Here is a 23,925-nt window from a genome sequence, read left to right as displayed (position 1 = left end):
AGGATGATGAACACCATCTTCTGAATACCCAAGCTCCACGTTCCATGGGAACAAACTTCCCAGGCCACCTAAGATATATTTAATGATATTACAGATCTTTGATTTAGACAATCACTTTTAGTCTGAAAGAGTTAGCAGAATTCTAAATTTTTTTTTTTTATTTTTTTTCCAACATTTATTTATTTTTGGGACAGAGAAAGACAGAGCATGAACGGGGGAGGGGCAGAGAGAGAGGGAGACACAGAATCGGAAACTAAATTTTTTAAACATATTTTCTTTATTTTTGAGACAGAGAGGACAGAGCATGAGCAGGGGAGGGGCAGAGAGAGAGAGGGAGACAGAATCCGAAGCAGGCTCCAGGCTCTGAGCTGTCAGAACAGAGCCTGACGCGGGGCTCAAACTCAAGAACCGCGAGATCCTGACCTGAGCCAAAGTTGGAAGCTTAACCGAGTGAGCCACCCAGGTGCCCCAAGAGTTAGCAGAATTCTAAGTTGTGACTCAAGAATAATCTAGGCCCCAGCATACACTTTCTCATCGATAATAACCATCATCCCTTTTACATCTGAAAATGTCAAAGGGCTTTACTGACACAATTTTCCATACTGTCTGAGCATCACAATATCTCAATGAACATTGCTTCAAAGCCAGACTCCCAGCCTGGAAATCTTCAAGACAACTTTGACCCCTCTATCCCTTCAAGCCCTCATTTTCAATCAGTTACTAAATTTCCTGGGTTTTCCCTTAAGTATGTCTCAAGTTTGTTCCTCTGTCTCCCATTTTTCCTGCCATCACTGCAGTCCACATCATCAACTTTTGCTGATACTCTAGTCTCCAGAGTTTTTTTTTCTCCCTTCACTCTAGCCTTTAAAACCCTGCCCAATTATCTCCCTAACATAGTACTTACATCCTGCCACACCCTTCCCCATGAGCCTATACTCCAGTCAATTCTTTGGTCCCAGAGGAGGAGCTTTTAAAAGCATTGATGCCCAAGTTCTACCTAAAAAGGTTCTATTTAATTCATCTCAGGCGGAACCCAGTCATTAAATTTTCTCTAAAGGTTTCTCAGGTGTTTTTAATGGACAGCCAGGTCTGGGAAGCACTGTGATGAATCTCTACTGCCTATGAAGTCAAACTAGAACTCCTGTAGCAGACCCTGCTGGTAATATGCTCAGATTCTTTCCCATTCCTTTCTATGTGCCCATCCCACGCTTCAGTGTGATTGTTTATCTTTCAGTTAATCTATTTATTTTGAGAGAGAGAGAGTAAGTGCCAGAGGGGTAGAGAGAGAAGGAGAGAGAGAGAATCCCAAGCAGGCTCTGCACTGTCAGCTGAAGGAGCCAGAGGCAGGGTTCAAACTCAAGAACTGGAGATATCATGACCTGAGCCTAAATCAAGTGTTGGATGCTTCACTGCCTGAGTCACCCAGGTGCCCCAGAGTGATTTGTTTCTAATGACCATCAGCACATGCTACTCTCTGATAATGGCCCTCGTGTGACTAAAGCCTCCTTGCTCTTGCAGAGAAAACAGGGTTGGGGATTTATATCCCTTGGGGTAGCCCTTAATCAATACCTAAGTAATGTGGGAGTATAAATGTCTATGGATCCGGGCATATTCTGAATATAATTTGCACTTTGGAATGGCCTCGCAGGACCAGACTAAGACAGGGACTTTACCTAAAAACACACATACCCTTGCTTGGCTTTTTTTCCTTCCTTTCACTCCCTTACTCATTTCATCTGGGAGGACCTTCTTAAGAAATCACTTGCACACAAAACCTCATCACAAGGTCTGCTTATGAAGAATCTAGCCTGTCTTATATCTCGGTCAAAACAGTTCAGAACTTGGTCCCACCATGTTTTCTGCAATTATCCATCATCTACCAGGGGTGCTAGTCTTCTCATCCACTGTATTTACCCACAGAACTCTTTAAGTTTCCCTGCTATTTCCCAAGTGACCTCTGTGAGTATCAAATCTTCCTACCTTTCACAAACAAACTCTAGTTATCACTCCCACCCCATGCATAGCCCAAGGCCCTACCCATGGTAAGTGCTCAATAAAAATGATTTGAACTGGTGCTGTCCCCCCATGAAATTTACTTTGACAATTCTAGCACACATAACTCTAGCTGTATTCTCCAACTTCTGTATTTAATGTCATATCCTCATTCATTTGTTGACTTATTCAACAGGTATTTATGTGATTATTAGGCCCCAGGGACTGTGCTCATCATGAAAAATAAAACAATGAGTAAGGATATTATTTCTGACTCCATGGAGCTTACAGTCAAGTTAAGGATACAGATGTTCAGCAAATAATCACACAAATAAATGCTAATTTATAACCATGAACATCTAAGGTGAGATAAATGGTGCTATGAAAGAAGAGGAAAGTAATAAATGCCCTTAGCTAAGATTTCTCTGAATAAATAGTGAAGAAATGATGACCTAAAATTATTGTGCTGTTCTCTATTTTAGGGGTTCTTGGTTGCACCCCCCCAAAATTGCATACAAATTTTGTGTGACCATGTATTACTCTTATAATAGATTTTTCAAGGGGTCCATAACCACAATTTTTGCATTATGCCAATCCTATACGAAACATGTGTTGTTTATTAATTGCCTCCTATGTATGCCCTGTCTGGAGGTCCCTGTCCATAGAAATGTTGACTTTTTTTTTTTCTATTTGATATCATTTAGTATAATGTTAGCCATATGGTCATCACTTAACAAATTATTTGATTTCCTCCCCTGTTTTTAGCCTGAGTATTTCCACAGAACTCAGACTTTCAAAAATAAAGTCTCATTCTTTATTGAATAAAAGCCCAGTTTGAGCAGTGGTGGGTGGGATGAAAATGATTATCTTGGTTTTGTTTGGGTACCAGGAAAACAAGAGCAACAAAACAGGATTTGCATGTTAAAACCTGCTTGTGCTAGGCCAGAGCCAAACAATTGTCACTACATAGAAGCTTCAGAGTTATGCTTCTTCAGAGAATTAACACCCTCATTCTGGGAACTCTCTGCAATTGCCCCATCCCCAAACCTTGGGTATCCTAAAAGTACACTTGTTACCTAAAAGGTAAAAGCAAAAAACATTCATTTCATACACAAAAAGCTGAAATCTGATTACTTAATCAGGTATCCTGATCAATTTCAAAGAAAAATAGAATAAAAAATTAAAATTTAATTTCAAATGCCACTGAAAAATATCTGTGACTATATATACATTGAAAATGAATATTATATATGTACAGACTAAAAATTAAATATGAATTTATCTATTCCAGATATTAATACTTTTAATTCATATCTTTAGTAAGGCACTTAGACATGTTACAAATAGAAAAATGTATACATAAACCACAGTTCTTAACTGACGTCAGTAAACATAGGAACATAAAATCAGAAAAGAAGATTATGCCAGAATCCAATATATCTCCAAGGTATTGCTAAAAGTGCAACAATTTGAACAAGTTGTACTTGAAACCCAGGTCCAACAGACCTGAAATAATCGTGCAACATGTGCAAAACACAAGACCATTACAATATTCAGGAAAAAAATATTAAAGCAAGAATTAAATTGAATAATCAAAAGACAAAAAAGCATCAAGTTAATTGTACACACCCATCAAAATCTCAGAGGGAAAACGACCTGTATAATTCTACGTTCTCATTTCATGCTTTTCTTAAACTTGAAACTCAGAGTTTCAAAGATTGGTTGTTACTAGAATATCCTGAACAGATGACACCATATCCACACATCCACATTTTAATAGACTGCCACTCTTGAATGACCCAAACCATCTGGGACCAAACACCAAATTTTAAAAATGTATTTCCTTTTCCCATTGGTTGAGAACCCTTGCGCCTCTGTCCCCCTGCTCAACACTTCCATCATAGGTGTGCAATAAAGGGAGAAGACATCAGATGCAAACAATGCTGGCACGTCATAACAACTCACATACAAAGTTTGATAAAGTAGTTGAAATCCACAGTTCATTCTCAAAGCAAGATTTGATTTATGGTTTCTCACTGAAGGGTTTCCTTTCTTTTAACATATATGATTGCATGCATGCTAAGTAGCTATATATTAGAAACCAAGCCTCAAAAACTACTTTAAGAAGGAAACATCAGACACCAAATTACTTTCCACACAGGGAATGATGACAGAGTATGAAGGAGTGTAAGACTATCTAATTTTGCTATCTATCGCTTCTATTTTATAGGGCCTTTGAGCCTTGATCTGGTTCTTAACATGTCCTCCCAGGAATGTCACGCTCCCATAGACATAGTCAGCAATTCTCCATGTTAACTCCACCCTCTCTTCTGCTGTTTCAGTGCGAGTAAAGGAAAAATAATTTTACTATAAACAAAAGTAGCTTTGATCTAACTCTCATTTTTTAAAGTAATTTATTCTTAAACATCAGCATTTGAATTCTTAATGGCAAATTATCTGCTACACGTTTCATGAGTGATGAAGATTAACCAATATACTCATATCACAAAGTAGACGGCTGCTGGCCTCAAACAACAAACACTAACTCAAATATTCTAACCGTGAGGTATCTTGCATGATGTCACAGAACTGAAAGAAAGACTTGGTAGCCATTTAGTCCTATATTTTGCAACTCCTCTGTCTGGAACTCTCTCATACACTGAAAGACTATTATGATTTTTCTTTTCTTCCCTACTGACAGTTCTACCCAGGGTGAGGGGAATGAAGGTGATGCAACCATACTAGAAAAAGGAGATAAGCTAATGAATACGGTGGAGGAGGTTCCACATTCACATGTGTGTGTTGTATATAATGTGATCGTGGATGAGTGCCGTGGATGAAATGATGTGTTTCAGGCCAGGCAACTGGCGCTTCACTGTGCCCAAAGAAGGTTCACTGGGCTGTCATTGACAGGAAAGATTCACTAAAATCAGTGAGATAGGCCCTAAATGTTTTTAGTTCACCTCATTGTCAGCCCAAGTGCCCCATTGTTCAAATAAGATTCATAGTTGGGTTGCCTTCACTATACAAATAAAAGGACCCAAGATCTTTCCTATAACAATTCATTTTGTAACTTGGCATATTAAATCCCCCCCTCCTCCATTCCCAAGTCAAGGCACCCCTCCAATGACTTTGATTAATACTTTTGTAGAGTTATGAACTTGGAGAGCTTTTTAAGGAGAAAAGGATTTCATGCCAGGTGGGATGTAGTCAAAGCTGTCACAGCTATGATTGTTTCCCGTCATAATCCATCTTGCAGAATCAAAAAGCAAACTGTGAATAAACAGCTTAGGCAGTTTGTTTGAAGATACACTCCTGGGGCGCCTTGGTGGCTCAGTTGGTTGAGCATCTGCCTTTGGCTGGGTCACGTTATCATGGTTCATGGGTTCGAGCCCCACATTGGGCTCTCTGCCGCCCCCACAGAACCAACTGCACATCCTCTGTCCCCCTCTCTCTCTGCCCCTCCCTTTCTTGTGCACACTCTGTCTCTCTCTCTCTCTCTCTCTCTCAATAAATAAATAAATAAACAAATAAATAAATAAATAAAAACTTAAAAAAGATATACTCCTGTCTTTCTAGGAGGGATTAAGTCATGGCTACAGTTTGTTTGGAAAATGATTATCCATATAAAAATTATTAAATTCATGTGGCATATCATTGAGCCAAAATGTTTTATAACTTTTCATCTCTGGATCACAGTGATAGTAATGCTATAGTTTTCATACTGAAACACAGAGCTTCTTCACAGTCTTTGAAAACACTGTCAATTTTTTGCATTTGCCACAAGAATACACAAGATGTTGACTTTCATACTTTTAAGTAATGAGGATTCAGTCTCTACCTTTAAAAAGGAATCACAGCCATACCAGTTATGGAGGGAAGGGGATTATTTTAGTATTTATTCCAAACAACCAGGCTCCATAGAAGTCACATTCATGTCCTGCTGCAACAGGGACACAGATTAGGTAGCTAAGAGCTTGAGCAAGAAGGAAAAGATAAAGCCACTCCTGTGATAGATTTCAAAAGTAAAGTGTTTTCCCTTACAATGGGAGTTTTCATCTGGCACCTGGGTGGCTCAGGCAGTTAGGTGTCCAACTTTGGCTCAGGTCATGATCTCATGGTTTGTGGGTTCGAGCCCCATGTCGGGCTCCGTGCTGACAGTTCAGAGCCTGGAGCCTGCTTCAGATTCCCTGTCCCCTTTCTCTCTGCCCCTTCCCCATTCGTGCTCTGTCTGTCACTTTCTCAAAAATAAATAAACATTAAAAAATTTTTAAAAAAGAATGGGAGTTTTCTTCATGATAAATGGATATAAATCTTAGAATACAATATAATCTCTTTAAATATCTAAGCAGTCAGCCTCCTTTGTATCACCAACTACTGCATATTTGATACTCAAGGTATTTTTGATATTCAAATAATCCTCGAATTGAGATGGGGGCAGGAGATTTTTCAACAATACTAAATGGTTGCTATTTATCAGACTCCATGGCAGGTCTTAGATAAACAGGATTAATAAAACACTGCCCTCTCTTCTTGAGCTCAGAGTCTAGTAAAGGAGACAAACACGTAAACAATAGACTACTAAGCATTATGATAAAAACCACAATAGAAGGGTAACCATTGGGTTGAAAAAGCAGAACTCCAGAGAATATGGGGGGGTGGGAAGAGTGACAAACAAAAAATTCATGTGTTCCCGTCACAGGCCCTTTGTAACCAATCCACAGACTCATTTTTCTCTTACTCTTTGAAGGAAAAGTTGGGTGAAAAGAGATCCCATAATTTCCTTAAACATTCTACTTTAGAGTGTTGAGAGCTAGAATAATCTAGCTCCGTAATTAAAATGTCCACTCTAATTTAATAATCAAAACACCAAATACACTTAAAGTGAAAAATTCCCTCTGTCAAATTGGTAGTACTTTTAGGCTGGGAGGAAAGAAAGATATTGTCTTCCTTTTCTCTATTTCCCTGCCATGCCATTTTCTTACCCACCCCTTACCCAGCTCCACATACAAATTTGCTTCTGCTTTCACCAGAGATGGAGCCAGACAAAGGGAAGACAAGGAAGGATCAGGAAGTGTCTTGACTCAGCTGGTACCCTTAGAATCTAAACAAAACAGATTCTTTCTCTCATAAGGTGCTTTCATGTATTTATTCCACAAATATTAATTGAACACCAGTTACATGCTAGGCACTGTTCCAAACACTGAGGACACCTAATAAAAAAAACAAAGCCTTTGAGTCTATGGACTTTATAGTCTAGTGCGGGCTATGAGAAAAAAAAAATTCAATAGGAAAAAAGAAATAGGGAGCATGTAAGAGTTAAATGCTATTTTACCTAGGTCAATCAAGAAAGCTCTTTTTGGTAAGGTGATATTTGAGCAGAGATATAAAAACAAACAAACAAACTGAGGCATTTAAGCCAAACAAATGTCAGAGTAAAGAGCTTTCCAGCCTGAGAGAATAATAATTGCAAAGGCCCTGAGGTAGGCAAATGTTCAAAGAACAGCAAGAAGGCCAGTAGCATAGCTAGAGTAGAATAAGGGAAGGAAAGAATGTTGGAGATGAGGCCATATGGAGATCATATGGAAGGTAATGAGAGGCCACTGGGGTTATTTTCTGTTAAACAGAGAATCTTGAAAGTTTTGAGCAGTGATGTAAAATGATACACATTTAAAAAAAAATTATTCTGGCTTCAAGGTAGAAAGTAGATTATAAAGTACACAAAGAAGGAGGAAGACAATTGGGAGGCTACTTTAAGAATTCAGACCAGAGATGATGGTGGCTTAAACCAGTATGATAGAGAAAAAGGAAACAGAATTGAATAGATTCTGGATACACTATAAAAGATTTAATGATGGACAAATTACAGGACATAAAAGTGAGAAAGAAGATTAAGTGGACTCCAAAGTTTTGACCTGAGAAACCTAAAGAAAGATTCACTGAGCTAGGGAAAAATGTGAGAAGATAAGGTTGAATTAAAAAGAACAAACAAAAACAAGGTTTTTATTTTATACGTGTTGATTTAAGCTTCCTATTTGACATCTAAAATAAATATAGAAATAACTTATTCAGTAATCAAAATTGGAGTTCAGAGAAGTCCAGCCTGGTCAGCACACATCATATTCAAAGTCATAAACATGGGGCGCCTGGGTGGCTCGGTTGGTTGAGTGGCCGACTTCGGCTCAGGTCATGTCTCACAGTTTGTGGGTTTGAGCCCACATTGGGCTCTGTGCTGACAGCTCAGAGCCTGGGGCCTGCTTAAGAGTCTCTGTCTCCCTCTCTCTCTCTGTCCCTCCCTTGATTACGCTCTCTTTCTGTCTCAGAAATAAATAAACATTAAAAAAAATAATAAAGACATATACATGGAAATGGATAGGTAGAAAAGTGATATCAGGCCAAATACCTGAAAAACCACAGTTGAGAGTATATTTATAGTACTCCAAATTACTAGGAGGAAATATGTTATCAATAAAATATCACCTCTAAAGATTCCTTCATTTTAAAACATGTAAGTGTGAAAAAGTATTCCATTTTATATCTACTTCCAAAGTTAACCATAAATCTTGGAAAGCAAAATGGTAGCTGGGAGGTCAGAAAATTATCAAAAAGATTTTTCAAGTAATGAGAAAAAAAATTTTTAAATAAACACTTAAAATGTGAAAAAGTCTAACATTTTATATTTGATTCTAATGTTACTATAAATCTTGGAAAGTAAAAGGGTAGCTGGCAGGTTAGAAAATTATCAAAAAGATTTTCCAACTAAAGAGAAAAAATTTTAAATAAATGCTTTAAATAAATTCAAAGAGGGACACTCATAGTTGCAACGTGGAATCCGTTGTTTTAATTGACATAAAAATATAAAGTCAGTAAGATATCAAATAATCTATAAAGACAGTTTAATATCAAATATTCATTTCCCTCATTGGAAGTATAACTATGATTAATCTGAGACTCTGCTTCTCTAGATAGTGATAACACAGTATAAATACCTACAAATGTGAAATTAGAGATTCTATTCCATTTGACATTTTCTAAGAGGATACATGCAGATTAAACTATCGAATAAAACTCAGTCATATATGCTTTGATGTTGTAAAATTATTGCCCTACTACAACCCAAGTCAGAGAGAGGAAGGGACATCTGGGTGGCTCACAGAGAGGAAAAATTAATATTGGTCTACTAAATATCAATAGTGTTCCCTGTTTTGAGATTCATAGGAGCCTTGTTAAATGTCGATTATATCGTAATTTAAAAAATAATAATAGGAGCCACTATTACAGAAGGAGATTACAGATAGGGAAAGGGAAGAAGCTAAAATTAACCCTGCAGTTTTGGATGTTTGATTGTAATTGGAGGTACTAGTGAAAACTCATAGTGTAGAGTGAAAACCCATAGATGTAGAATGAATATAGATGCATATTTTGTGTGTGTGTGTGTGTGTGTATCTACTGAGAAGGCATGGGAACAACAATACTCCAGTAACAATGAACACACTTAGCAGCCTTAGCACACATATTTTGGCTTCTAGATACCATACTCCAGCTAACAGAACCAGGATATATTACAGAAATGGCTTATTCTAGGACTGCTGCAGCAAAAATACCAGATGGTCTTACACAACACACATATGGTGCTGTATAAGAAAGTAAGAAAATGTTCAAAGAATGATGGAGGTATGTCAAAAGTACCCAGAAGTTAGTTTGAAGGGGCTCCCACTGTCCAAACCTGTGACAATATGGACATCAAAATAAATATTGATAGTAACAGACTATACTTACCTAAATAAAACAGAAAACCCTGAGCCCATCTGAGTAGAAAGGAATAAATGAATGGAGAAAGACAAGTTTGATGAATAAAAAGATATATACATAGTCTTAAAGTACCTGCTGACAAAAGTCATTACAAAGAAGAAAAGTGTAAAAGTCTGGCACACAACAACTTAATCAAGTGATTAAACTGAACATCATCAGTAATAGGATTAATAAACATCAAGCATGACTTGATAGGATGAAAGAAGAAATCAGCCTCACTTGTGTGCTATTCTTACCGAAGACATATAACCTACAACTAAATATGAGGGAACATCAGACAAACCCAAATGGAGAGACATATTGTAAAATTAATGGCTTGTAATATTTAACATTTATGACCATCAAGCATCACTGAGGAACCATTCCAGAATAAAAGAGACTACTTCTCATTACAAAACTTTTCAATTTTTTTACCATGTGCATTTACTTCCTGCTCAAAGTTTATTCATTAAAAATTTTAAGCAAACACAATTTTAAAACCATGAAGAGTTTGACCCAGAAATTCCAACTCCAGATGTATACTCTAGAGAGCCGCTTAAAAATACGCACAATGAGGCACATACAAAGTTGTTCACAGCAGCATTGTTTATAATAATGAAAAACAGGAAACAAATGAGCAGCAATCTAAAACAAAAAAACTTCTGAATATCCATTTAAAAAAACACTATGCAGCAGTTAAAAGGAATGAGGTACATCTACATGCAGTATTATGGGTAGATTGACAAGATATCTGTTGAATTAAAAAAAAATACATGCTGCAGAGCAATATGCACAATTAGATACCTTTTTATGTGAAATAAATAAACTATACATATTCTAGGTCAATGAATAGCACAGAATGTATACCACACCCATGACAGTGGTAGAGGGTTTACATCCTTGGAAGGGGTGACCAGTGGGGGTCTTTAAACTTATGGAGGCTGCTTTAATTTTTAATATAACTTAATCATATATTGCTTACATTTTAAAAAGTAATTTGAAGCAAAAACAACAACAGCAAAACCTGACCTACAGGAGCTGGCAGTCTATCTTCGAAATGTAGTGGAAAATGAGAACTCTAGTGTTTCTCTTCTGTCAAGCATAGTTTTCCATCCAATCACCTGATCTTTCAGGAACTTTACCCACTTTGTGTTATCCAGGAGGCAATCAACCCAGTGCCATTCTGATCATAAAGGTGGGTCCATAACCTAGTCTGGCTCATCAACACCTCTGTCCCTATGACAACATTTGTTGTTCAGGAATTAACAAATATTCCATGCGAGACCAATCAGAGCATTTTTTTTTTATCAAGCTACTTTGGATTCAATTTCTATCCACTTGTATCCAAAATAGTCCTGACAAATACAGGGAGACACATTTAAACAGATATTTTCAATAGGATAAGACAAGTAAAAGAGAAACACTATATGAAGTAGCATATTACTTAAGATAGGCTGTTATATATATATTTTTTAATTTTTTTTCAACATTTATTTATTTTTGGGACAGAGAGAGACAGAGCATGAACAGGGGAGGGGCAGAGAGAGAGGGAGACACAGAATCAGAAACAGGCTCCAGGCTCTGAGCCATCAGCCCAGAGCCCGACGCGGGGCTCGAACTCACGGACCGTGAGATCGTGACCTGGCTGAAGTCGGACACTTAACCGACTGCGCCACCCAGGCGCCCCTGGCTGTTATATATTAAATATGTGTATGATAAACCATAAAGTAACCACTAAAAAACACAGAGCTAATAAGTCCCAAAATAGAGGGAAAGTGATATAAAAATTACTCAATCCAAATGAGGTGTGAAAAGTGTGAAAGAAGTACAAATAACACAAGGGACAAACAGCAAATGAATAGCAAGAAAGTAGAATTAAACCCAAGTAAATCAATAATCACATTAAATGTAAACATTTTATATTAGTTTTCCATTGCTAACACAACAAATTACCACAAACTTAGTGTCTTGAAACAACACAAAGTAATTATCTTATAGTTCTGAACAAGAAAACTCTGGTACAGGCCTTATCAGGCTAAAACCAAGATGCCTACATGGTTTATTCCTCCTGGAGACTCTGTATTTGTTTCTTTGATCATTCAAGTTGTTGGCATAATTAAGACCCTTCCAACTGTATAAATGAAATCTATTTACTTTCTGTCTATCAGCTGAGGGCTATTATAACTCCTAGTAACTGTCTGAGCTCATGGTTGCCTTCCCCCATCTTCAAAACTAGCAACAGAAGATCAAAGACTCTCTTACAGTTTGAATTTCTCCCGCCTCTCCTTCTGTCTTCAAATCTCTCTGATTTCTGCTGGGAAAAGTTCTCAGATACTAAGGGCTCATGTGATTCTACTGGGCCCATAGGGTATTTCAGGATCTTCTCATTTTAAGGACAGCTGATAAACAACTTAAATTCCATCTGAAAACCTAATTATTTTACACCGTGTAAAGTAACATATTCACAGGGGGACATGAACATCTCCTAGGGGCCATTATTCCACTTACCACATGGTCTAAATATTCATTAAAAGACAGAAACTGTCAAACTGGATTAAAAAGCAAGACCCAACTACACACTAGCTATAAGAAACCCACTTTACATATAAAGAAACCAACTGTCTACATTAAAAAAAAAAAAGAAAGAAAAAGATGAACCATCCTAATAAAAACAAAGCTGGATAAAGTAACGTGATGGAAAATAGTAGAAGAGGGAACTCCAGGAAGCTTTAAAAAGCTCTCCCATTACCAGAGAATCTAGAAATCCAGACACATGTACACAGCAGGACATATGTACTAAAAGACCTCAGAAAACAATAAGCTTTTACCTGTAGTTAATCTTTAGGTTCAGTGAAAACAAGAAGTAAGTGCTCCAGCACAGAGCCAATTTGCAAAGACCTGGAGTCTATTCTTTCCTTTCCCTTTTTTTTCTTTTTCCCATTCATTTAAGAAAATTTCCAACAACTCACTAAGAACTAAATAAACAGGCTTCAAAGACAACACATAACAAAGAATAGTCTTTACAAAAATGGTATAGACCAAAATAGAAGGGTTGAATCATTATATTGAACACCTGAAACTAATATCACACTGTATGTTAACTAACTGGAATTTAATTAAAATTTTTTTGAAAAATGAAAAAAGGGGTGTTGACTAACTTGATTGTGAAATGATTGCACCTATCTGAAAATCTATTAAAAAAACACTGAATTATAAACTTTATATGGGTGCACTCTGTGGTATGTGAATTATATCTAAATAAAATTCTTTTTAAAATAGTTTCAAAAGTCAGTAAACAAACTACAACCTACAGCCAGCAACACCTAATCCTGGGCATGGGTAGGAATCTGATTTCCAGAGTAAAAACTCAAAATGCCCAGTTTTCAACAATAAACTATGAGGAATGCAGAGAAATAAAAAAGTATGCTCCATTCACAAGAGAAAAACAGAAATTAACAAAAACTATTAAGTACAGACATTAGACTTACTAGACAAAAACTGTCTTAAATATACTCAAAGAGCTAAAGGAAGCCATGGAAAAAGAACTAGAAGAAATCAGGAAATTGACACCTCAACCAATAGAGAATATCAAAAAAACAGATAGAACTTATAAAAAGGAACCAAATAGAAAACTTGAAGCTGGAGGGGGACCTGGATGGCTCAGTTGGTTAAGAGTCTGACTTCGGCTCAGGTCATGATCTCATGCTTCGTAAGTTTGAACTCCATGTCAAGCTCTGTGCTGACAGCTCAGAGCATGGAGCCTGCTTTGGATTTTGTGTCTCCCTCTCTCTCTCTGTCCATCCCTCACTTCCACTCTGTCTCTCTGTCTGTCTCAAAAATAAACGTAAAAATAAAAGAGATTTACCAAGATAAAACGCATTCTGTATTGAAACATAAACATAAATCTCACACACACACACACCACCACCACCACCAAACAAATTTAACTATTCAAATTGGACAAAGTATGTACTCCTACCACAGGGAATTTTTTAAATCAGTATCAGAAAAATCTGGGGGCACCTGATTAGCTCAGTCAGTTGAGCATCCAACTCTTGATTTCAGCTCACATCATGATATCACAGTCATGGGACTGAGACCCACATGGGGCTCCACAGTGAGTGTCGAACCTGCTTTGGATTCTCTCTCTCCCCCTCTCTCTCTGCCCCTCCCCAGCTTGTGCACGTGTGCTCTCTCAAAATGAATAGACTTTAAAATAAAAGAAAACTCTTTCAAAATCCTCCAAATACAGTACAACTTCGGATTACAAGGAACTTGTTCTGCAGGTGTTCCACAAGAAGAGGGAACATTTCTAGTAAATTTTAACTTGATAAATGAGCAATGTCTTGCAATACGAGTAGTACGTGATGCCAAACACCACATAATCACAACTGAGCCGATGGTTCTCTCTCTCTCTCTCTCTTGCTGCGGGATTATGGGAGATCGTCTCCCATGCTCAGATGCTCGGTCTCAGGCCATGGTGTTTGGGAGAAATCAGTGATTTTTCAGAACATTGGAAGGTGCCCACAACTGCCACTAGTGTAAATTTTTGTCACTTCAAAGCACCTATGGATAGTCCTTTGCTTTTCCGTACAAGAGTAAGGTTAGGAATGCTTTGCTTCATTCTAGGTCAAGCTGCCTGCAGGTATAGACCTTTCCTCTGCTGCCTTATTGCCAGTTACATTAAAACAGTATATGACAAGAGTTTACTAGTACTGTAGTGTAGTCAAATTCCATTAGTGACAGTGAAAGTCATCCTACACAATAACCCGCCTCTGTCATCTCCCTCACCCCAGCCACGAAGGTTTTCAAAGGTTAGTGCAGGTTAATTCTTTTTCTTTATATTTTGTATTTCTTTATTATTTTGTATTGTATTACATTATTGTAATCATTTTTATATGAATATTTTGGGGTTGTGGAATGAATCACCTGAGTTTCCATTATTTCTTATGGGGAAATTCCCTTTGATATACAAGTGCTTTGGATTACAGGCATTTTTTCAGAACGATTATGCTTGCAAACCAAGGTTTTACTGTGTTTGGAAATTAAATAAAAGTTCTAAATAACCCATGAATTGGATCAAAGAAGAAACCAAAAGGGAAATTAAAAGTATTTTGAACAGAATGAAAACAGAACACAACATACTGAAATTTTTGAGATGCAGTTAAAGCAGTGTTTAGAGAAAAAATTATAGCACTGGATACCTATATTAAAAAAGTCTCAAATCAGTGACTTTACTTCTACCTTAAGCAACTAAAAAAAGAAGGGCAAATTAAATCCAAACCTGAGAAGAAATCATTGAAATAGAAAACACATACAAAAAAAAAGTAGAAAAAAAAATCATTTAAACCAAAAACTAGTTCTCTGAAAAGATATAATAATAATAATACTAATAATACTACTAATAATAATAATAAACCTCTAACCAAACTTACCAGGTAAAAACTAAGGAAGTCACAAATTACCAATATCAGGAATGAGAAGGGGAACATCACTGCAAGATCCTAAACACATTTGAATAATAATAAGGGAATATTCTCAACAAATTTTTACTAATAAGTCTGGAAACTTAGATAAAACAGGTAAATTTCTTAAGAAACACAAACTATCACAACTCACTAATATGAAACAGATAATTTGAATAGCTCTGTAACTATAAAGGAAATAAATTTTTAACTTAAAAACTCCCAAAAAAGAAAATCTCCAGAGTCCTATGGTTGCACTGGAGAAGGGTTAGAAGGATTTGGAGAACTCAACCAAGTGTTTAAAGAAGAATTACCACCTTTTCTACAAAATGTCTTCCACAAAATCTCTTCCAGAAAATAGAGGAGGAGGGAACACTTTCCAATTCATTTTACAAAGTACGACCCCAGTACAGAAATGAGGAAAAATCAAGGGGTGCCTGAGTGGCTCGGTTGGTTAAGCATCCTACTTCGGCTCAGGTCATGATCTCACAGGTCATGAGTTTGAGCTCTGCATCAGGCTCTGTGCTGACAGCTCAAAGCCTTGAGCCTGCTTGGAATTCTGTGTCTCCCTCTCTCTGCCTCTCTCCCCCTTGCATTTTCTCTCTCTCTCTCTCAAAAATAAACATTAAATTTATTTTAATATTAAAAAAAAAGAAAAAAAACAGTACAAAAATAAGGAAACTACAGATCAATCATTCATGAATATACATGTAAATATCCTTCACAAAATTTTAGCAAACAATATATAAAGGGAATTATATACATAACTAAGTAGCATTTATTCCAGGGATTCAAGGCTGGTTCAATATTAGAAAATCAATCAGTATAATCCACCTTATTTAACAGACTAAAGAAGCCTAATCACAGGATCATATCTATTAATACAGAAAAACACTTGATGAAATTCAACACCTATTCATGATTAAAAACTCTCAGAAAAATAACAAAAGAGGGATGTTCTTCAAATTGACAAAGAGCAACTATAAAAAACCCACAGCTAACATGATGTTTATGATGAAAGACTGAATGCTTCCACACTAAGATATGGAACAAGGCAAGTCTGTCTGCTCTCACCATTCATATTAATAAACACATATTAATAAACAAAGTTCTGGCCAGTGTAATAAAGTATAGAGATCATAAAGGAGTAAGTAAAACTTCCCTTATTTATAGACGATATGATTATCTACAAGAAAATCTGAAGGAATCTACAAAAACATCTCTGAGAATTTATATGTGAGGTCAGCAAGGTCAAAGAATATAAAATAAACGTACAAAATCTATTCTTTTTCTATATATTATCAATGAGAACACAGAAAAGTTTAAAATGCACTATCATTTATAATCACTGAAAAATAAAATATGTGTACAAAACATGTTCAAAACTTAGATCCTGAGAGCTATACAATATTTATGAAAGAAATTCAAGAAGACATAAATGGATAGCTATGTTCATAGGTTGGAAGACTCAATATACTAAAGATGTCCAATTCTCCCTCGATTGACATACACATTTAACACAGTTGCTATCAAAATCCCAGCAGATTTTTCTATAGACACAATTTTCTACAATTTATGTGGAAAGGCAAAGGAACTGGAATAACTAACACAATTTTGAGAAAGATGAATAAAGCAGAAAGAATCAGTCTTTCAATTTTAAAACTTAATTTATTACAGCTACAATAATCAAGACTATGTGCATAATTAACACAGATAGATACATACATCAATGAAACTGAATAGAGAACCAAGAAATAGAACCACACAAATATATTCAATGAACTTTAGACAAAGTACAAAAGAAATTCAATGGAATAAAGCTAGCTTTTCAATAAATAATGCTGGAGTAAGTGGACATCCATATGCCAAGAAAATGAACTTCAGCCTAAGTCTCATACCTTAATATAAAAACTAATTCCGGGTGCCTGGGTGGCTCAGTCAGTTAACGGTCCAACCCTTGATTTCTGCTCAGGTCATAATCTCACCACTCGTGAGATTGAGCTAGGCCTTCAGCTCTGGGCTGACAGCACAGAGCCTGCTTGGGATTCTCTCTGTCTCTCTCTCTCTCTCTGTCTCTCTCTCTGTCTCTCTCTCTCTCTGCCCCTCCCCTGCTCATGCACTCACACTCTCTCAAAATAAATAAACCTTTTAAAAAATTAACTCAAATGGATCACAGATTTGAATATAAAACTTTCAACAAAACTAGGAGAAAGTCTTCAAGATCTAAAGCTAGGCACAGAGTTCTTAGATGTGACCCCCCAAAAATGGCCCATAATAGGAAAGGTTTACCAATTGATCTTCATCAAACTTTAAAACAATTGCTCTGCAAAAGACTGTTAAGAAGATGAAAAAGACAAGCTATAGACTGGGAGGAAATACTACTTGCAAACCACATATCCACCACATAAGGTTAGTATCAACAAAATATAAATAACTTTGGCATCTCACTGGTAAAACAAACAAACAAACAAAACAAACAAACAAAAAGAAGCAAATAATCCAACTAGAACATGGACAAAGACATAAAGAGGCATTTTTCACCAAAAGACAGATGGCAAAGAGGCCAAAGAAAAGTGTTTACTATCATTTGTCATTCAGGTAGTACAAGTTAAAACCACAATGATATATCATTATACACTTATTACAATGGCTAAAGAATTTAAAAAAATTTTAATGTTTATTTAGTTTTGAGAGAAAGAGAGAGACAGAGTATGAGCAGGGGAGGGGCAGAGAAAGAGGGGGACACAGAATCTGAAGCAGACTCCAGACTGTCAGCACAGAGCACATGGGACTCAAACTCATAAACCACGAAATCATGACCTGAGCTGAAGTCAGATGCTTAACCAACTGAGCCACCCAGGGGCCTCAAGTTTTTGTTTTTGTTTTTTTTTAAATAGTGACAACACCAAATGTTGGCAAGGATGAAGAGAATCTACTGGATCGTTCATATTGTTAATGAAAATATAAAACAGAACAGCCACAGTTTCTGTATCTTAAAAAACTAAACATGCAACTTGGTGATCATCCTACGGGGCATTTATCACAGAAAAATGAAGACTTATGTTCACACAAAAACCTGTACACAAATGTTCACAATATTCCTATTCAAAACTGGAAAACCCCAGCTATTGTTCAACCAATGGTTAAAAAAACTGTAGAACATCCATGCTATGGAATACTACTCAGCAATAAAAAAAAAAAAAAGTGAACTGATACACAAAACAGCCTAGGTGAATCTCCAGAGAACTAAGCTGAGTAAAAAAAGGCAAATTCCAGCACATTACATAGCTTATGACTCCATTCATATAAAATACTACTGAAATGGCAAAATTATCAAAATGGAAAAACAGATGCGGGAGGGTAGGGGCAGGAGGTAAGTGTGTCTATATAAAATGGCAATAGGATGAAAAGCTGCAGTGATAGAAGTATTCTAGACCTTGACTGTATCAACATCAATCTTGGTTGTCACATTATAGCATACTTTTGTTAAGATATTATGATTGGAGGAAGCTGGATAAAGTATACATGAGCTCTACTTTTTTTTAAATTTTCGTTAATGTTTATTTTTGAGAGAGAGAGAGAAAGAGCATGAGCGGGGAAGGGGCAAAGAGAGAGGGAGACACAGAATCTGAGGTGAGTTCTATTTCTTACAACTGCATGTGAATCTGCTTTTGTCTCAAAATAAAAACTTTCATTTTATTTATTGCTTTTGTGTGCACCCATTTAGTTTTATTGTAACAAAGCAACTTGTACACTTTTAATGTTTAAAACTGAGCATCATTTTTCCTTTCCAGTGAAACAAAAAGAAAATATAAAAATAAACAGAAACAAAATTACAAGAGAATGTCAATGCAAATAAGATCCTATAGGTTCTGCTGATTGTCCCATCCAGTGGCAGGGCTCAAATCATCTTTAGGAGAGAATTTTATTTTAAAAGTATCATCTTCAACTGCAAGGATGTCTGTTAAACATAGCAATTCAACATTCCAAAGGAGAAGCCATGTTGTCAAAAGGCCCACTTAACCCACCCAAACCTCTCACGCCCACCCTTTGATGACCTTCTATAGCCCCATTTTTTAAAGTTTTTTTTTCTTTTTTTAAACATGAGAAAGTAGACAGATATGTGTTGGTAAATGCTAACTGTTCACATTCACATAGAGGTACAGTATAATCTCTGAGCCAAATAGAGAAAGGAGGAAAAAAGCCAGAATTCTACGCACTACTACATGGGGGCCTAGGACCTTCCAGCTTCCAGCAGAGCTAAGGGAGCAGAAGGTTTTTCTTTTTTCCCCACAGAGCACAGTGGTGCTGATTCCATAAAGTTTTCGTTGAGACAGGAAGGGATAAAAATGAATTTGGAACAGAAGGGGGTAGAGAATCTTTTCCCACTATATTCTGCTCAAGTCATTTCCCCCCAAAAATAAGTTGAGAACCGTGGTATAAAGGGAGAGAAAAGAGACTTCAAATTAGTCACCTTCTCCTTCATCCTCCCCTCATCATCATCTTCATCTACTTCACTTCATCCTCATCTCTGTCTCCATCAATATTTTCCAATCCCCCCCCTCCTCCTCCTCCTCTTCCTTCTCCTCCTCCTCCCCTCCCCCTCCTCCTCCTCCTTCCCCTTCTTTATCATCCATATCAAGAATCAAGCAGTAGTGTAATGGATCTGGCCAAATATCATCTTTGATGACCTCTCCTAACTCACCTGCACCTGATCAGTAAACCAGGTGAAAAAGCTCTCTGGTTCCTCATACTGTCTCTTCCTGCTGGCTTTATTCTGCATTTGACTTGAATGTTTCATCAAATCCTTTCCAGAATTCCATTTGATTTCAGTGGACTTTGAAGATGGATCACCACTCTCATTCAGATGAAATTCTTTGGAGAGAACTTTATTTTCAAAGTAAGGGTTTTCATCAAAATAAAATCTATTCTGTAACCTGATTTAATATATTCAAATTCTGTCACTTCAACTCTTGTCAAATAATGCAGTGCCTCTTCATCCTCCTCCCCAAGCAGACACTTGTGGATGGCTGACACATGCTGTTACCAAAATATTTGGGATTTTGGCAATATATTCCTACCTCTTCTGAAAAAATGGTTGGTGGAGTTTGTTATATTTTCTGTTCTACTTTCAAAAGCTCCTCACTGGCTTGTTCATTAAGTCTATCTATTTCATTTTGTATTTCACCAATATGTTCAATTGCTTCTTGTTCTTCTTTTTCTCCCTTTGGCAAGTGCTGAGAGGTCAACATCTCATCTGGCTTGGGGACAGCAGGTCGTCTCGGTTTCTTTGTTTGAGGCAGGAGTGAAGACTGGCATTAGGGGGCCAGGTTGTGAGGAAAGTCCATGAAACAAGGGCAAATGCAGTTCTGGAAGAAGCTCCAATTACTCAAAAACTTTCATTTTAAAAAACTCAAATGAATGGGAAGATATGGATGTTTGTTATCTTGATTATGATTTCATTATCAAAACTCATCAAGTTGTACACTTTCAAATACATGAGTTTTTTGCATATCAAATATGTCTCAAGAAAGCGGGGGTGGGGTGGGGATATACAGTATTTTCTTCCTTTTCCCTTTCTAAGTAATTCAGTCTTAGAGCCAACAGGTGAACCAAGCAAAATGGGTATCCACACCAAAAGGGGATAGAGGAGGGCAGTAGAGAGGCGTCAGCAGTGTCCCAGAGCTGGGAGTCACAGCCCAAGCAGTATGAAGAGGGGCTTGGCATAGAAGCATAGCCTGGTGCAGTATGGGTGTCTACATAACACAGCTGCCACACACGTTGATATCTAAGTGGTAGAAAAAGATATCCATACATGGATGAGACAGTGGAGATGAAAACTGCATCCATACAGTTGGAATGATTGAACAAATACATACATATTAAAAAAATAAGGGAACCAGGTTCCTCACTGTTGAAGAAAGAAGTTAAAAACATGGAAAGGTAGGGGCACCTGGGTGGCTCAGTCAGTTAACATCCAACTTCTGTTCAGATCATGATCGTGCCTTCTGTGGGTTTGAGCCCCATGTCGGACTCTGTGCGTACAGCTCAGAGCCTGGAACCTGCTTCAGATTCTGTGTCTCCCACTCTCTCTGTCCTTTTCACATGCTCTGAATCTCTCTCTCTCTTTCAAAAAATAAACATTAAAAATTAATTAATTAATTAAAACATGGAGAGGTAGAAAACTACAGTGAACCCAGTGGTGTTAGATAGTAACTGGAAGTATTGGTGTGAACTCATGACTCTCAACATATATAGATGTAGACAGAAATAAACTAATATTTAAATCCGTTAATTTGTGTCAGTGTGCATGCTTATATGTATTCCCTTTGTTTATTGAAAAGACCTACAAGCTACAACATCTTAATAATGAATGTATCTAGCACACTGGTCTCGGCTTCTCAACACCATTCTCCATTAAAGAAAGCAGGACTACCTGGAAACATGGCTGAACCCAGGATTTGCAGGGGAAAGTATACAATGAGACTAAAACATTTTTGGCTCAGAAAGTAGAAAGTAATGAGACAAATCAAAAGAACACAAAAGTCAGACTGCAGTAATGAGCTAAATGTGACAATTTGGACACCAAAATAAATATTGATAGTAGCAGGGGCACCTTGATGGTTAAGTGGCCAACTTTGGCTCAGGTCATGACCTTATGGTTTGTGAGTTTGAGCCCCATGTCGGGCTCTGTGCAGACAGCTCAGAGACTTGAACCCGCTTGAAATTCTGTATCTCCCTCTCTCTCTGTCCCTCCCCCACTTGTACTCCCTTTCTCTTTCTCAAAAATAAAACATTAAGAAATTTTTTAAAAAATATTGATAGTAGCAGACTGAATTAAATCAAGTAGAAAACCAATTGTCTATATTGATATAAGTAGCAAGGAAATTAATTAATTAATGTGGAATGAGACACTTGTTTTTGTTTTGCAATGGGGTATTTAATAAGAATGTTTTAATTTTGACTCAGGAGAATGTGAACATATATTACTAATATAATTAAAAATTTAATCACAAAAATATAGCTTATGACCTGAAGGTTCTTACCTTCTATTTGGGGGGGATATAGTATATTGTAAGAGCTCTAAGATTTGTCTGCACAGCATATTTTTCCACTTCCTCCATGTAGTAGCAGACTAGCTACAGGAAAAATAAAGAGGGAGGAATGTAAAATGGCTCTTGTGTTTCTTGCTTGGACAGTCAGATGCTACTGATACTGAGACTGTCTGCGGAAGGGATTGTCGGAGATAAAGGAAGACAACAGGTTAAGTTTGGAAGATCTCACACTAAGGGTGTTTTACCAAGCAGGTGGTTTTGTTGCTTTGAAACTCAGAGGAGAATCCAGTGCTGAAACACCTAACCACAGGAATGGATAACTCATCTAGGAAGCTGGAAAAAGAGAAAAAATCTGGCCCAGGGCAGCAGATTCCTGGTTACTCAGAAATTTAGGTAAAGCTTTGTGCTGTTTGGAACAGGATGGCTTACGAGCAAGTACGATTATTAACAAATATGGTAAGCAAAATATTAAACCTGCAAAATGTTAGAAACTACACAAATGTCAACAGAAAGTGGAATTAAATACTCTACCACTTAAGAGAATATTCTCATAAAAATGTTATGAAAGTTTACAATAACATACAAATGTTTATGATAGTGTTTTTCATTTCAGGCGCATAAGATTTAAGCAATGTTAAAAGTAGGCACAGCAAAATCTCTAAAAGATGCATCAAAAAGTTAATGGTAATTGTTTTGAAGGTGGGAATCTATGAGGTTTCTCCTCTACTACTTTTCCATATCTTCCAAATACACTAGAAGTGCACTTTCTAGTAGGGGAAATAGTCACAAATACGATTCTCTTCCACCTCCTACTACGATAAACATGGTGACGCTTCCCAACACGGAACCAGGACACACAGAGGCATCAATACATCAATACCTGCAATTTAGGGCCATTACCTGAGAGTTTCTGCCTAATAAAAAACATGATATCCGCTTCATGGAGACACTCACGTCCTGCTATCCCTGATCTTGCAAGGCCAAAAGAAGGTTCTGCCTCTTCCTCTCCATGCAGAACGCCTCCATTGGCTTATACCTGGGGTTCGCCCAAACCATTCCATTAGACTCACCGCTAGGTCCAAGCAGCAATTAAAGCTCTTGTGGCTCCTTTGAAAACAACTAGCAGACTGTGAGCATCCTACCAGTTACCGGTTTCGCAGGGAATCAGAAATGAGGATTCCTAATTTAGTGTATGAACTTGCAGCTTGAAGCCTCACTCTCCTGACTGGTGCAGGCATTTCCAAGGCATTGGCGTCTAGGGGCTGCAAGGCCCACGTGGTCACCATCTGCACCCCCAACCCGTGCAGTAACATCGGCCCTGAACACTACTCAAAACTTCATTTGATCATTCCAGGCCTCAGGACCACCCCTATGAGATATTTTATCTCTGCACCTAGAGATGACGTCTGAGAAAGGCTTCTTGGGCAAGACCAGGCAGCTGGTGTAAAGTGACGTCTTAACATCAGCCAACATCGCCGCTATATTCCACACTAGGTTCACCCGCGCAAGCGCCATCCAGTGACCTCGGCAACAGTGGCCCCTCGGCCCAGGCGCAGCCCCACCCCCGGGCGTCAGCACGTTTTCCCAGGCAGCAGCCTCCTGTGGGAGGGACTCAGGGGTTG

At 37.4% G+C, this 23,925-nt stretch overlaps 1 protein-coding gene and 1 pseudogene across 8 annotated transcripts in view; both read right to left on the bottom strand.

Annotated features, from left to right (window-relative positions):
• LOC105261087 (spermatogenesis-associated protein 31D4-like) overlaps positions 1–23,814 on the bottom strand; it is a 63,416-nt gene extending 39,602 nt beyond the window's left edge. For 4 of the 8 annotated variants that reach the window (XM_045042611.1, XM_045042620.1, XM_045042612.1 and 1 more), the window contains exon 1: positions 22,295–23,562. The gene's annotated coding sequence lies outside the window, so the exon portion shown is untranslated. Of the gene's footprint in view, positions 1–19,953; positions 20,083–22,294; positions 23,563–23,696 lie in introns of those variants that run through there. The other 4 variants (XM_045042617.1, XM_045042614.1, XM_045042613.1 and 1 more) reach the window with 4 other exon arrangements.
• Positions 510–20,500, bottom strand: LOC123381766 (annotated as a pseudogene).
• Positions 23,815–23,925: the final 111 nt, after the last annotated feature.

This window comes from Felis catus, chromosome D4, assembly GCF_018350175.1.
Source record: "Felis catus isolate Fca126 chromosome D4, F.catus_Fca126_mat1.0, whole genome shotgun sequence".
Classification (NCBI taxonomy): domain Eukaryota; kingdom Metazoa; phylum Chordata; class Mammalia; order Carnivora; family Felidae; genus Felis; species Felis catus.
Note: the sequence above shows the minus strand (reverse complement) of the source record. Positions and strands in the feature narration are given on the sequence as shown.